Below are 15,060 nucleotides of genomic sequence, written 5' to 3' on the forward strand. Positions count from 1 at the left end.
CCTTTGTGGGCTCGGTGCAATGTCACATTAATTTTCTTCAATTATTCTTTAATGATTGTGGAACGGAGGCTCACATGATGCTTTGGATATGATTTGAAGGATAGCTTCTTTGACGTGACCGAGACAATTCGAACATGCCAAGGTTGGGAACTCGAGGAAATTTAGCGAGTGAATGCCGTGCTTTCATGGGTCGGAAATTTACGAATTGGACGGTGACTTCTTGAAATAATAACGTGCATGATCCGCAATGCTAATTCGCTTTTCTGATTAATTATTAAGTATACCTTTAGATTTCGCCTTTATTACGGACAAGATATAAATAATATCGCTAATTAGGCTCGGCTAGTGCGACTTGGTCTTTGTGAATGCGAAGAGTGAAGCCAAGGAAACCTTAGATAAATAAAAGCAGATATTTAAAAACTCTGTGATAGTTCCCAAACGCCTTTCGGGAGACAGTGTACGTGAACTGTGGCCGCAAAACTCTGAGGTAAGCTTTACAGAAATGTGCTGCATAGGTGTTTATCAGTTTATTCTTATAGTCGTGCTCGCTGTGCATGGAGCCCAGTCACCTCGTCGCATAATCGCATGAGGCTTCAAGATCTCATTGAAGTGAGATAATCTCATTATCAGCGGTGAGAAAATAGAAATGCTTCAACCAAATTTGTTAGAGTGACGCTTTTAATGAAGTCATTGCTATAATCGTTTTGATGTCCGCCGGTGTCACGCGGTGACCCTCGCAAGAATTCTGAAGTGCGTTGCGAGAAGTTTATTAAGTAGTAAAGAGCAAAATAATTGCCATGTCGCCAAGAATGTGCTGCCGCGATAGCATAGCTAATGGAATATTACAGATAGTAATTATTGGAAACTTAGCGCGTTACAGATTCTGCAGCAGAGAAGAATACCGCACCTGGAGAGCGCGGTCATGGTGCCAACAGTTTATGCATAAATGCGGTGGTCAACTCAGGCATAGAGAGAAGGCGCAGGAAAATCATGTATATCCACCACATTGAAGTTCTTTAGCAATTCTTTAATGCCAAACATTTTTTGCCTCCTGCGAAGACCACTTCGGTAGGTATGTTTCACAGCGACACCCACCTTGGTGTCTTAGCGACTATGGTGTTGCGTTGCTGAGCAGGACATCGCGGCTTTCCTTCCAAGTAGCGGAAGCAGCATTTCGCTGGTGGCTATAATAAACAAAGCGCTCGCTTGCTTAGATTTAGATGCACGCTAAAGAAATCTAAGGGGTCAAAATTAAGTAAGAGTGCCGCACTACGGCTCGCCCGATAATCATATCGGGCTTCTTGCATGCAAAATTCCCGAATTAATTTAGATCACTTTCATAGCTACGCGTAAAGAGGAGCTGGCATCGGTCATCGGTTTTTATGCGGCGGTGAAGGCAGCGTCCGACCGCATGGGTGTTATCAAATGCAAATGAAAGCGGCTGGCGTTGGAGTCCCTATTTTGCTACGCAATGTAATTATTAGTGATTGTAAAATAAAAAGCTACATTGCGTATACTTCGCTCGAGTATAAAACTTCCTTGTGAGGTTGATTTGAAATATTAATCCGATATTTTGTTTAGTCCACCACGTTTTACTTGCTACAGATTCAAGGTCCGCTGGGAGTTTGTATGGCTGTAGAGGGGAAAGGCTGACCGCATAGTCGGTATCAAATGTCAGTCAGAAAAATAGCCAGCTGCGAAATCCTACAAGGCCGCTGGGCGCACCTTCGGTCACCCGCACTGGTCGCAGCCCATCACTGGGCCTTTTAGATGATCCGTCCCTCGCAACCACATACTGCTTTTCGTACAACGGTCCTGCAGTAGATTTCCTCGGCCAGCTTTGGAAGCTCTGCGGAATCACGTTATTTTCTTTACGCACCAGTAGTTTCGGGCTGACCACGATCTCTCGGAGCTGTAAGAAGATATTTGCACAAATAGATAGCACTGCCCAGCACGCGCAAGGCAACAATCAAAACTCGCTGCTACGCTCCGCCAGTAGGGCCTCCCTGCCTCTCCCATCGCAGGCCTGGTCTTCCCTACCCACCACCAAAGCCATGTGTTCACTACATTTCTCGATTTCCTGGAGGTCACCCCGCTGTCCAGGAGGTTTCTGCTGTCGTCCACTACGAGTACGCCATGGGAAGCCACCTTTCCCCTATAACCCTTCAATTACTCTTCTATCCTCTCTTGCTGCACTTCTCTCTCCCAGGAAACACTGAGTCGTCCACCCACAAGGGCTGCAGAAGTGTGTGTCTCTTACACGCATCAACCTCTGATAAAACAAGTACGCGCGTCACAGTACCGCGGTCAGCAGCAGCTCACGAATTTTGTTGCCCGCTCCAGAGCAGAGTCCGTTACTTGTGCAGGCAACACTGTCCAAATAAACAAAGATGGCTACGGCATCTAGGTTCGTGGTGGCTCTTTCGCTTGGTGCTGTGCTCACGCGTTTCTCGTTAGTGGCGTCGTATTGTGGTGTATCGTCGAAGCCGAAGTGGCCCTTCCTGCCGATTACCTTATTTTGATCGGTCTCAAGGATTTCATACAGGAATCCGCTGAAAATGTTGCGCTGTGCGTGCCAACGTACGGCCTCCCCCACGAGCCACATAGGATTTTTTCAGAGACGAAGAGCTTTTGAAGCTAGGCGAAGGTTAAAAAAAGGGAGGTCTTTGCGCATAGCGGGCCTGCTTGAAAGGTGCAAGCACTTGTTCGTGGCGCTGCTCCACTGGTATAGTTGCGATACTCGACTGTTTGCGACTTTCATAGGCAACTCCGTACTGCGAATCGTGTTGTATATAACACATAACATATCACAATACATAGGTAGTAATGTCTCTGTTGCTTTCAGAAGCTAAATAAGGATATTCTGCAATGATATAACGGGAATAAAAACTGTAAAAATACCTGGTCAGTGTTTTGGGATAAAAACAAATGGGAGTTGTTTTGGGAGAACAAATGGGTCGGGGCCGCACCTTTCTTTATATAGTTAGCTGATACGTGTGATAAGGTCAACTATGTCCAGCGACTGGTGCCTGTTCATGCTTGCAGTAAGCAATGTTCTAGGTAGGGCCCGGGCTTGTTAACACAGCGGTCACCCGCCACCCGGAGAAACTCTCAAACCCTAGCTAAATGCGAGAAGTGAACAACCAATCGAAAGAACTTACAGGTTTCCAAAGCCTGGTGAGGCTTTTGTTTTGGTCAAAACCACTTGTATTAGTGGAAACGCATGACTTAGAAACGAACTGAACCTGCCATAATGGAATTTAGGTCTGTTCACATTGTTGGAAAGCAAGATAGTGGTGCTGTGCGCAGGTCAAACGCTCCAAACCAGGAACGAGCGATGTTTCCTGCTGCTTCTAAATTTCTTTCGAGCAAATAAACTGCCAACACAACGCGTTAAATGATAAAACAGCATCTTCAGCTTAAAACTTTAAACTAAAGCATAATATGAAAACAGTATGTCAACTCGCGGTATGACATATATCATGATAAACTTCAAAGCTTCCGATGTAGTTATCATTTCTGATACCATGCTTGCAGACAAAAGTAAAATAGCGAGAATATTCCTGCTTTTTAAATTATTAGTAACACTAATGTTGGGTCAGAAATCTCTAAACGGACAAAACGAAATGAAACTGAAGCGTACATCACTATAATTTATTAAAGTGCCTGCCTAAACGATCCACACAGCATGATTTGAAACAACAGCAAGATACTGAAAGCAATGTTCGGCGCGCCTGGGAGAAACAAGTACCCAGTTAAACGTTACGAAGAGATGCTGTATCAGCGGTCACGTTTTCCATGCGCAGTTGCTTATATAGGTGGCTCTCCGTTGCGTGTCGTTTGCTTCTTTCGCAAAAAGATGAAATCATTCATTGCTTTTTTTCCACCGCAATGACACGCATAATGGTACACAACAAGTCTTTCCACATCTGTGTGTTATTTTTTCATTTTCTGGCTTGTTCACGGCGGCATGACGACGATTTGAGAACTAGAGGCACTCAGCGCATGCCGTGATAGGAGACGAGGTGTTCATTTGAGGGAACGCCAGCCGTTTCTGCGCAGGCGCGAGGAAGAGCGGGCACGAGAGAGAAAATCTGGGGGCATTTGCTCCTTGAACATATGAATCTGCCTAGGCACTGCGGAGGAGGTTTTTACGTTCGGACGCTGGCTGCCGGCGCAGTAGGTTAGGTGAAGCAGCGGGCATTGACGCACGATTTCGCGCCCCGCTGTGACGGACAGACCGTCTGGAACCTGCGGCGCTCGTGCTAAGTCAGTCGTGGCGGATCATAGCCTGCGACTATAGTAGTGTCCGGGCCGCGTATATTGAAAATCTAGAAGGCAGAGCATCTTAGCAACCGCGGTTGAACGCAAGTGGGTCAAAGGCCGCCGGTGACGATGACTGCCTCAGCACCATCGCCGCAGGCGCGAGAACGTCTGTCCAACGTACTTTCAGAGGCAGAGTTTTGACTGGTGTTGCAGAAGTAGCGGGGCGTGGTAGTGCTAAACTTGTCGTCACAAGTTGACGCATGGACGTAATTATATTTATTCAATCGTGTTTTTTACTAATTTTAACAAAGTGTCATTATTTCGCATTATTGGTGGCGCCTCCAGGGCACGAAAGCTAGAATCCGTACTGGTCCGTGGGTTCGCGCTCGCGGAGCCCTGCGCGTGCTAGGGCGGCATAAGTTCGGCTGTCCGCGATAGTGGACAGCCAATTTCTTATGCGAACACCCCCTGGCACGCTTCGGCCACCGCGGCCCCAATCCACCCCACGAAACACGCAATCAGCTATTTGATGTCTAAAAGATGTCTTGAACAGTTAATTCAGTAGTCTAGTAGCTGTCATGATCAATACATTTTGCAGCCATGGACGTCTAGAAGTACTTCAGTAAGCCCTGCTAACGTTACACTAAAGTGGGCTAATGGACAGCTTGACAAGAACAACTGAAGACTTCGGTAAGCCCTGCTAACGTTACGCTAAAAGTTGGCTAATGGACAGCTTGACAAGAACAACTGAAGACTTTTATTGGACATTGCTTCAGAATTTTGCGGCAGCTGTTACAGTAACACGACGTTTGCCCGCAGTTACAATTTATTTTAAACGAGGCATGGACATCAGAAAAAAAAGTTGTATTGTCGGATAGAGTTATGCACAGGTAGTTTTTCCAGATGTGAACCATGGGAATAGTGCAGTACAGCCTCATTGGTGAATTAGTGCTTCTTAATTAGACCAATCAATTGAATGCCGCCCGCCTGTCAGAATTGTTTTGCAAATAAAACAAGATCTGTATTGTATACGGTACCATGCCATTGTTCGCCCATTAACCTAAACAAGAACATCTCTGCTTGAAACACGTCATTATTGAAAAAAATTCGTCCTACTAAGTGCCCAACAAATTGTAATAGTTTATAGCAAGGAAAAATTTTTTCAGTGATGCTGCAGTTCAGGCAAAAATTACATCCTGGTTTCAGCTACAGGGGGCACAATAGCTTTACAACAGTATACGAAACAACGCTGTGCTGCAATTAATTGTTAAGAAACAAAGGATACTACACAGCTGGAAAAACACTTTGGGAACCACTCTAACTAGCAATATAAATATATTTTTTCTGATGTCGATGCTTCATTTAAAAGTAAATTATAACTCACTTTTTGGGTGCCCCTTGTAAGGTAACCACACAAGCTTGCACATCATCATGCAGAAATAATGGTCAGTTCTTCGGCATACCATCCATTAGTGAATTCCTTGCACGTTGCATGTTACCAGAACTGAAAGATAAATCATAATACGCTGTTATTTTTTATACACTGTACGATGAGATCCTCATGCATAAAAATGATTGCAAGCGAAAATGCAGCAAGAGATCAACTTCATACCATGTCACATAGTGATACTTTATAACCTAATAAATAAGAAAAGATGCAGAAAGTGTAATTAACAAGAGTGACAATTAGCAGCAAAGGTGATCATGGCTAAATCTTGAAGATGATTGCCGCCGCTGCCAGAGCAGGCCAGCCTTCGTAGGAGAGCACTTGCTGCCCACAAAAGCTTGCTGTTACAGGCCATGCATGACGGTTCTTGTAGACATAGGCAAGCAATACCTGCACAGAAGAGGAAAAAAAGGCAAGGAAAGAAATGGAACTGTTGAAATTCGAACTTCAATTAGCAATATGTACTAAATTAAAAGTTTGGCTCACTAAAAATAAATTTAAGCCACTCCTCTCTCTTAAATTACGGTTATCTTAAGGTATTTATGTGATGATGTTTATGATGACTAGTATACTTCCTGGCATATAGTTATTAAATTGCATAGCAGAGTCAAAGACAGCCTTTAAATTAACATATGGTGTTTTGTGGCTAAAAAGCCACTTATCAGACTGTCAAACAAGTCTGAGAAGCTTCCTGCAAAATATAATCAGTTTGAAACAGTAATCCACTCTGCAGGTAAATGAAGTACTAAATTAAAAAGTTACATAGCGTTTTATATTGTTGAACTAAAAGCAAGTTTGGAATTTTGCACTGCCTAGCTGTTGCCTTTCTTTCAAACTTAAACATGACACAGTACAGAGTAAGCAGGTAGCATGCAAAGGAGGACTGGTGATAAAGTAGTGTTCCAAAGCAACATTCCTAGCTGGATCAATCACTTTTGTTGATATATTTTCATGTGACCCTAATTGGCTTAGGGCCATACCACACACAAACACTTCATACAAAACTGAAAGTATCTTATGATGTGATCAAATGATAACATTGCCCATTGTCTTGAAAGTGTTAACATGTTGTTTGCGCGAAAAAGTGCTAAGTGATTCGTATAGGTAGCAAATTCATCCGTGCATCTATAGCTTCAGGTAATTCTGAGCATCTATGTTGACTCGCAATTCAGAAACCACTGCACACAAAAAGGTGTATTCAAGTAATGGTCCATGCTGAATAATTGCCCACCTAGTGAAAAGGCAAAGGTGGCAGGCTAATGGACTAGGGCAAATAGATTGTTATATTTTGATAACACCTCCTATGATGTTATTGAAATAGGTGACAAAAACAGCACAGGTAAAATTATAGTTATGACAAAATTTTAAAAGCACCTCTGCAAACTGCTGGAACCCTCAGCATCATGCCTGTTCTACAGGCACATATGTTGCCGCGCAATATATATCTCAGACGCAGGCGCCTCCACACATGACTGTGTGATCTCCTCACAATAAGGTTAAAGAACAGTCTGGCACAAGCTACCTAATGTGATTCCTTTTGCAAGCGCCGGCCAAGTGCTGATCGTGGTAGAGCGAAATTGAAGATCGTCCTTGTATGGAAGCCACGGCCCATGTTTTATCAATTCTAGCGGCAAAGCACACTTTTTACAGCACACATAAATCTTAAATTAGACTGCTTGCTGATGCTGTACAGTAAATTCCTGTAAAGAAAATAAATCACACACAAAACATTAGAATACAGAACTAATCAAATACTGGCTTGAATACATTTGTGCATTAGGGGTGCAATGTGTAATGTACACTGTTGTAGCAAATTTTTACTCATGTATAGAATACTCATATGACACAACAGAGCTAATTTTTGAGTTCTTACATAGCAGTGACTACCTACAGGTAAATTTTGTAAGCGTTAGGGAAACTAAACTTTAGTAGAACTGTGTATGTACACTGGCACTGAGAAATTGGTTATAATAGTGGCAGCTTGTGAGAGACCATGGCAAAAAAAATTAGCTAGTTGGTGAGACACCAACTAGCTATTTTACCACGAAGCGCTCCCTAGCTTTAACCCATATAAGAAGCACTGGGAGGACCAGAGAGGCTACAGTACATTGACTTACACTGATCATGATGAGGTCCCGTCATCCAGCTAGCGACAAGGTACAAGACGGATGTCCAGCCGTCTATAGAGTGAAAAGAACAAAATAAAAGAGCATCAAGTCAGTTGAAAGACAGATTTGCAATTACAAATAAGGTGACCCAGTCACAGTCATTCAATAATAAATGCCAAGCTGTCGTGATTGCACTCCCAGATGAAGCACCTACTAGGCTAAAAGTTTTGCTGCTTATTTAGAACAAAACACAAGTGAAATTTGTACATCAGCATACGATTGCATTTGGAATTGTATAGATGAAGTAAACATTGCAGTTATAATTTTGTTTTACTATAAAGTGGGAACGCTACAAACTGCATACACTCTAAGAACAGTTTACACCCTTTGGCTTGCCCCTTCTGCCGCACAAAAATAATCGTCATCTGCCTTGATGCGTTTCCTTTCTTTATCGCTGCGAGCCCAGAACTTTCCAGTAACGAATGGCACGCGCGTTATCAGTATAGAACAGTTTACACCCTTTGGAGTGCCCCTTGTGATAACGCGCGTGCCGTTCGTCACTGGAAAGTTCCGGGCTTGCAGCGATAAAGAAAGGAAACGCATCAAGGCAGATGACGATTATTCTTGTGTGGCAGAAGGGGCAAGCCAAAGGGTGTAAACTATTCTTAGAGTGTTGTCACTGACACGCACGCATACGCAATTCTGTAATCCATGCAAGAACAAAAGGACACAAAATAGGGCGAGTTCTGTCTGGTTCAAGATTACAGCCAGCGCGTCGTCTTCGAATGCGCTCTCTTCGGTTGGTTCGTGCTACGTTAACCACAAAGACTAACAAGCAGGGCAAAGTTCTGACTGGTGTTGCGGAAGTCGTGGAGCGCGGTAGTTCTGAACGGCTGAACACAAGCAGAACACTCGTATAAAAGTAAGGATGACGAAAACTCGCAGGGCAGTAGAGCCCATCCATCAAGAATTGTCGCGGGTAACTCCTAAAAATATTCGCATTGTTGACGAAAAACGAAGTGCAATGTCTTTCACTTTCCGGAAAAAGTGTTATCGGAACGTGCGACGTACAAAGACGCACCGAGACACGAAGGCGGCGAACGCAGATCCCGCCATTGTGGTAGCAAGTCGTCGGCGAAAACACGCAATACAGCCGATGTCACGAAGCACTGATGCAAAACACACGACAAACAGCATCAGCACAGCTAAATGACTCCAGTTAATATCCAGTATAAATGTGCGGAACGGCTTAGAAAGACGCACAACTGGCATAACGAACCCACCACCGAGACATTACTGGCGGCAGTGGCCATTTTTTCAAACTTCCTGCCACCCAGTGTTTCCAGCACGGAATGAGATGTCCGACAAACTTGGAGAGTGCCTCCAATTTGGAGCGTGCCGCCGAAATGATCGCAGCGCGGTGGCTCTATGACACGGCTGCGCAACACCGGTGTTTCGCTCCTGCTGCTGGCAGTAACTGCTTGCGCGAGCATAGAAGAATGGTTTCCAGGAGTCATGTGCGCGCCCCGTATGGAAAACAATAACACGCCCTTGATTGTTGAAGTTCTGGGGTGAAATTATTTAACATTAAAGCCAACTTATTATGTTTCTTCCAACGAGTTCGATTTGTCTGTGGCGTCCTTTATTCGCTAACGCCGACGGCCGACGGAAACCGCACTTTTAACACGTCGTTTGGCATTTTATGCACTTTTAGACAAAATGACCTAGAAAAGTTCTCGAGTTACACGTTCTGAATGTGTTTACCAAAAAGGCTCTAGTGACACCAGTAGTGGGTTTTGCCGCAGATAGAATATATACTAGCGTATTCCAAGTGCTGAGGTTATGTTTAGAAGAAATTCTATATTCAGTCTTATCATAGACCAGTACGTCTATAGCCGTTTGTAGACGTTTCAAGACGTTCTTAAGAGGTTCTGTGTTTCGTGGGACGGGCCGCCCTTCTTCCACCTTTGATGCTCCCGCTACCCCTTGGGTACCCTGGACATCCTGCACCACCTGCTTTATTACAAGTTCAGGTGCTCTCCTGAGGCCTTCGTTTGCCGCTTACATGTGCCCTCATGAAGCATGAAGAGGCTTGCATGAAAAGAAATCATTAAAATTATTTGCTATTCTTTGGCCAGCAGATGAAAAGTGGGAGAGAAAGTAGTTATCTATAGGCAATTCTTTACCAGCACCTCCGAGGTCATTTTACAGGGAGCAGGTTTTACGGCCACCAAACCGCGCATCCCTGAAATTGTGGTGAAAGTTTATGATCAATACGTTTGACTGTGAACGCGGTTGTAGCACTTCGATGTCAACAATAGCCACATGGCTACGATCGCCCAGCCTCACAACATAGAGACGCCTCGCAACTATGGTGCTACAAAGATGACGGTGGTCAATGCTTCCAGGTTCCGTATCATGTCGATTTCAAGAAGAGGCTGATTTCATATACCGTATATCGCACGACGCTTACGTCAACAAGTCAGAATAAATCTTATGTTTCCCTTTCATATCTCTAGAATAATACATCAGATTCGTCACATTTATACGCTTCTGTATACTCTATTTCTTTTTTCAATCAATCAATATTTATTTTTGACAAAACAAATACAAGATGGGTGTAAGTACACATTCGGAGGTCCCGAAGTAACAACTGTCGGGGGGACCTCCTAACAAAACATGAAAAGGGGATAGTAAGGTCGTGGCAAACAGTGAGTCAATGTCATATATTATACAGTTTCTACATCGGAAATAAATGATAAGATAGAAAAAAAATCTGTTAACAATATCAGAGGTATATTCACAGAGTTAAAAAGAAGAAAAATAATTGAAGAAATCTTAAAAATAACATGCAACAATTCAAACGAGGATAAATGGCACGTAAAGCTAACAACGAGGAGAAGTATCAATTAAGGCAAAATTTAGTAACTCGGTAATTGAAAAGTACATTGCGTAATGTTAAAGTGAACAACATACTAATTAATTCTAGGTTTGTTAAATTATGCTACGCGTCAGATAAAGTGTTCATGAAATGCTCCTTCGTTCTACGCTTGAATGATAATAATGTAGATGTCTTCATGTCAGATGGTATAGAATTCCAAACAGAAATGCATGAAAACGCGACAGTAAATTTTCCATAGTTAGTTCTTGCTTTTGAAAGAAGAAGATTGAGTTGAGCTGAAAATCTTGTGTTGTTATAATTGATGAGGCTAGAGCGATTAAAACCTGGAATATTAAACTCGGTATTTATAAGACGAAACATAAGTAGCGACAGCTTATGATTGAATAACATGCGTAAAGGTAAAACATTTAGGGAACGGAATATTGGAGCAGAGGGAGATGTATGCGATTGGAATGCAATTAATCGTAATGCCTGCTTTTGCAAAACTTCTAACTGATGAAGATGTGTGGTATATGTATTACCCCAAGATGACAGGCAGTATGAGAGATGACTGTGTATATACGCGTAATATAAAGACATGAGAATGGTTTGCTGCAAAAAAGAGCGAGTTTTTATTATGATGTGAATACCAAATGAGATTTTTTGAATAAGTGATTGAATATGGCACTGGAACTTTAGGTTTTCATCTAGTACTACACCAAGAAATTTAGTAGACGTGGATCTTGCAAATACATTATTATTTAGAGACACTACAATAGAGTCAATGTGCATAGATTTTGAAGGATGGAATACCATAAATGTTGTCTTAGATGGGTTGATGGTTAGCTTCTTTTTTACACACCATGAATGAACATTCGTTAGGTCAGCGTTAAGTTTATCCTGCAATGCAAATAAATTTTTATCAGATGCGAAAATGGTGGTGTCATCAGCGTAAAGAAGGCAGTGCGCATGTGTTAGTATTTCTGGCAAGTCATTAATGAATATGAGAAATAAAAGTGGCCCAAGTATTGATCCCTGAGGGACACCTGTATTTACAGTTTTTGATGAGGACAAGACACCATTAAATTCGACTATATATTGTGGGTCAATTAGGTAGTTGCGAATTACTTGTAAAGGCGGTCCAGAAATTCCATATGATTAAAGTTTACTTAAAAGAATACGATGGTTAATTGTACCAAACGCCTTGGTGAAATCAATAAAGAGAGCACCAACTAAGAGGCCTTGATCGATGGCTAATTTGACCCTCTCAGTAAATGTAATAAGCGCTAATTCATTTGAAAAATTGTCACGAAACCAAATTGATCAGGAGTTAAAAGATTAAATTTGGATAAGTATTTAGTTAAGCGATTATGTATAAGTTTTTCGATGACCTTACTAAAGAAAGACAAAATGCAGATAGGACGATAATTATTCGTGCACTTATGGTCACCTTTTTTAAATACTGGGATTATTTTACCTGTCTTGAGGCGAATAACATATTCTTGTACATCCTTCGTGGTATTGTAAATTTCGTGCTGCAAATTTCTCTCTAAAGTTGACCCCTTTGACAAAGTACTTGCAAGAACACTGCAAGCATACTCGAGGACTTCGTTTCTGGCGGTCAATGCAAATAACATCATCTCTTTGATGTACCAATATTCATTAACATCAATTTGACACTTCCTAAATGAGGTCATAAAAAGAAGGGTAGCAGCAATACAAAAGCAAGAGTGCAAGAAATACAACACGACTTTTGCGCATATTCGTTGCGCATCTCGTACTTAGCCTCGATCTAAGCTTTCCTCTTTGCGCTTGTCTCGTAGGTAATCAGGAAACTAAAGTTCAATGCACCACCAACACACTTTTCCTTGCATATGAATGTAAACTCAACAGCAAACATCTTGTGTGTGTGCAAACACTGACAGCTGTAAACGTACTCACCACTATTTGCTTTTAAAGGTGGACTTAAACGGCAATACTGAATAAACGGAACAATGGTATCAACATTCGTTGGACGCCCCTGGGCTCAAAGTTTGTGAACTTGGGTTAAACGGAGCCCACTTTATTGTGTACTTAGGTTAGGCGGAACCACTACCTGCCGCTTCACCAGGGTATGAAATTGAGAAAATACGGCTAACATATCAAATTCGGTGAACACATAAAATATCTTGCTGCTGCTGGGCAAGAGCAAGATAATTACCAACTTTTAAAGAGAGGTATCACACGCCACTTCATGTTGGCCCACCGTGTTCGCTTGCCGTGTCTTTTGTAAGCCCATAAGCCTTTTCTGACTGCCGGTGGTACGCATTTGCTCGTCCACAGGTGCACACGTCGTCTGTAGATGTTCCGAAGGCTTAACAGATTCTCTCGGAGACATAATTGGCTGCGAAAAAAGTGTTAAAGTAAGTCATCTTAGTTGACATGACGTCTTGCAGCAAGCACGAACTAGGCCAACAAGTTCGCGCGGATTTTGTTGCTAATAATGGCATTATGGCAACAAGCGACATGAATTCGTTTTTTATTTATTTAAAAAACTTGCATCGCTGTGAAGACCATGTTGTTGTACCTTACAAAAACATGAACGCCTTGTGCGTGTAGAACAACATATTTGCAGAAAGGAAATAAAACATAACACTGACATAATACAATATTGCTTCTATGTAAATGAAACTCTGCGTCGGACTTGCAACCTTCAATGCTACGCGGACGCAATAACATATTTGCAAGAATGAAACACCAGCACAAGTACCTTCTGAGTATACAGAATTATGTTTCAATAAACGGAAGCCTACGTCAGGCGCGGCCGAGCTCGGTAATTTGACCTATCACATTGACATTTTGACCTATCATGCAGGTCTAATGGCGTATTCGGAATAAAACAGATTTACGTTATCCCGGCGCTAATACATTTGCTATCCAACAAACGGTTGCAGAAGGGCAAATCGTCGCAGCTCCTCGCTCGTCTATGCTGAGTCACATTGACATTTAACAATGAAATTTAGAGACCCAACTTTCACGGTCTCTGTTGGGAAGATATTATTACTCATCCCGAAAAAGGCGACATCAGATGACGTCCGTACACCGCTGACAAAGCAGTCGACAGAGTTTTGTAAATGCGGCGATTCTCAATCTGAGTCACTCTTCGTCGTCGCAGTTTTCGCAAAGAAAAGGAGCTTCATTAAAACTAATACCCCTGTTTTATGGCGAAACCGTTAGTGGGACAACGAGTGGTCGGAAACGTTGTGTGTTTTTAAAGTATCCAGGAGGAATTAACATTTCAATTTACATGGATTTAGAATAAAACCTCGTGAAATCAAATCGACTAGGGCATAACTTGTTCGCGGTCCCGTTTCAAAGGCGACGTCAATAAACGCAGTTTTCGCTCATCCGCTCGCCTTTTAACAAGCGTATGGGCGCTCACGTGACGTCGCCGCGGCTCTAGCGACGCCATTTCACCACACATGCACTGAACGACGCCTGCTAGACTCCGGGGGGCTGTTTACGCTGCGCAGCCGCACTGGCCTCACGTGGTTTCTATCGCGGTCACCAGTTCGCCTTTCGAGCGGCACTGTAAATTACAGAGGACTGCGAACATTTGTGGCCTTGTATTTGCGAGTCTGCAACAAAGCTGCCATTGCTTTGTAGAGAATACGGGTTTCGCTTTGGCATTACGAGAATTTCTTTTGGAAAGGTGTATCCACCAATTTATTTTTCGTTATATCTCCGAAATGCACAATTCGTGTTTTATTTTACAGGCGCTTTTCTCCCTGGAATGCCTCTGTGGCGCGTCGGAAAGAGAAAGCAACTGTATATGTTCTCCGGTGATGTGGTTCTTCCCGTACTATTTGTAGAAACCAACACAATGCTGGCGCATGCGAAAACGTACTGAATATGTTAGAAAAAAATAGCTGTTAGTGGAAGTGTAAGAAAGTGTCTTCTTATAGCGGAATACTAATACGCTATATGTAGCCATTAAGAAATAAAAGATACGTTTGCACGTTGAAGCAATCACTGTTTTATTTGCCTAGGAAACACGAAACAATTCAAAACATTTTTATAAATTGATGGGAGGTCCCTTTTTCGGATATCGTTATAATATGTTTTCAACGGTACAAGGCTATTGAACCTCCAGTTGTGGTAGATCGAAGACAATGTCTTCCTGATTGAGTTGGGGGTGAGAATGTAGTGTATAACTACAACTACAAGTGTAAAAGTTCTGCGGTGATATGGTTCTTCCCGCAATATTTGTAGAAACCAAGAGAATGTTGGCGCATGGGAAGAAGTACTGAATATGTTAAAAAGAAACAGCCGGTAATGCAGCTGGAAGGAAGCGTCTTCTTCAAACGGCGTACTAATAC

General features: G+C 42.6%; 1 long non-coding RNA gene across 1 annotated transcript; it reads left to right on the plus strand.

Moving 5' to 3' along the window:
- The first annotated feature begins 326 nt into the window (after positions 1–326).
- LOC142564703 (uncharacterized) lies at positions 327–14,694 on the plus strand. The gene is made up of 3 exons (XR_012824658.1): positions 327–487; positions 4,865–4,956; positions 14,458–14,694. It is a non-coding gene; the product is annotated as an uncharacterized LOC142564703 (long non-coding RNA).
- Positions 14,695–15,060: the final 366 nt, after the last annotated feature.

Source organism: Dermacentor variabilis, chromosome 11 (genome assembly GCF_050947875.1).
Source record: "Dermacentor variabilis isolate Ectoservices chromosome 11, ASM5094787v1, whole genome shotgun sequence".
Classification (NCBI taxonomy): domain Eukaryota; kingdom Metazoa; phylum Arthropoda; class Arachnida; order Ixodida; family Ixodidae; genus Dermacentor; species Dermacentor variabilis.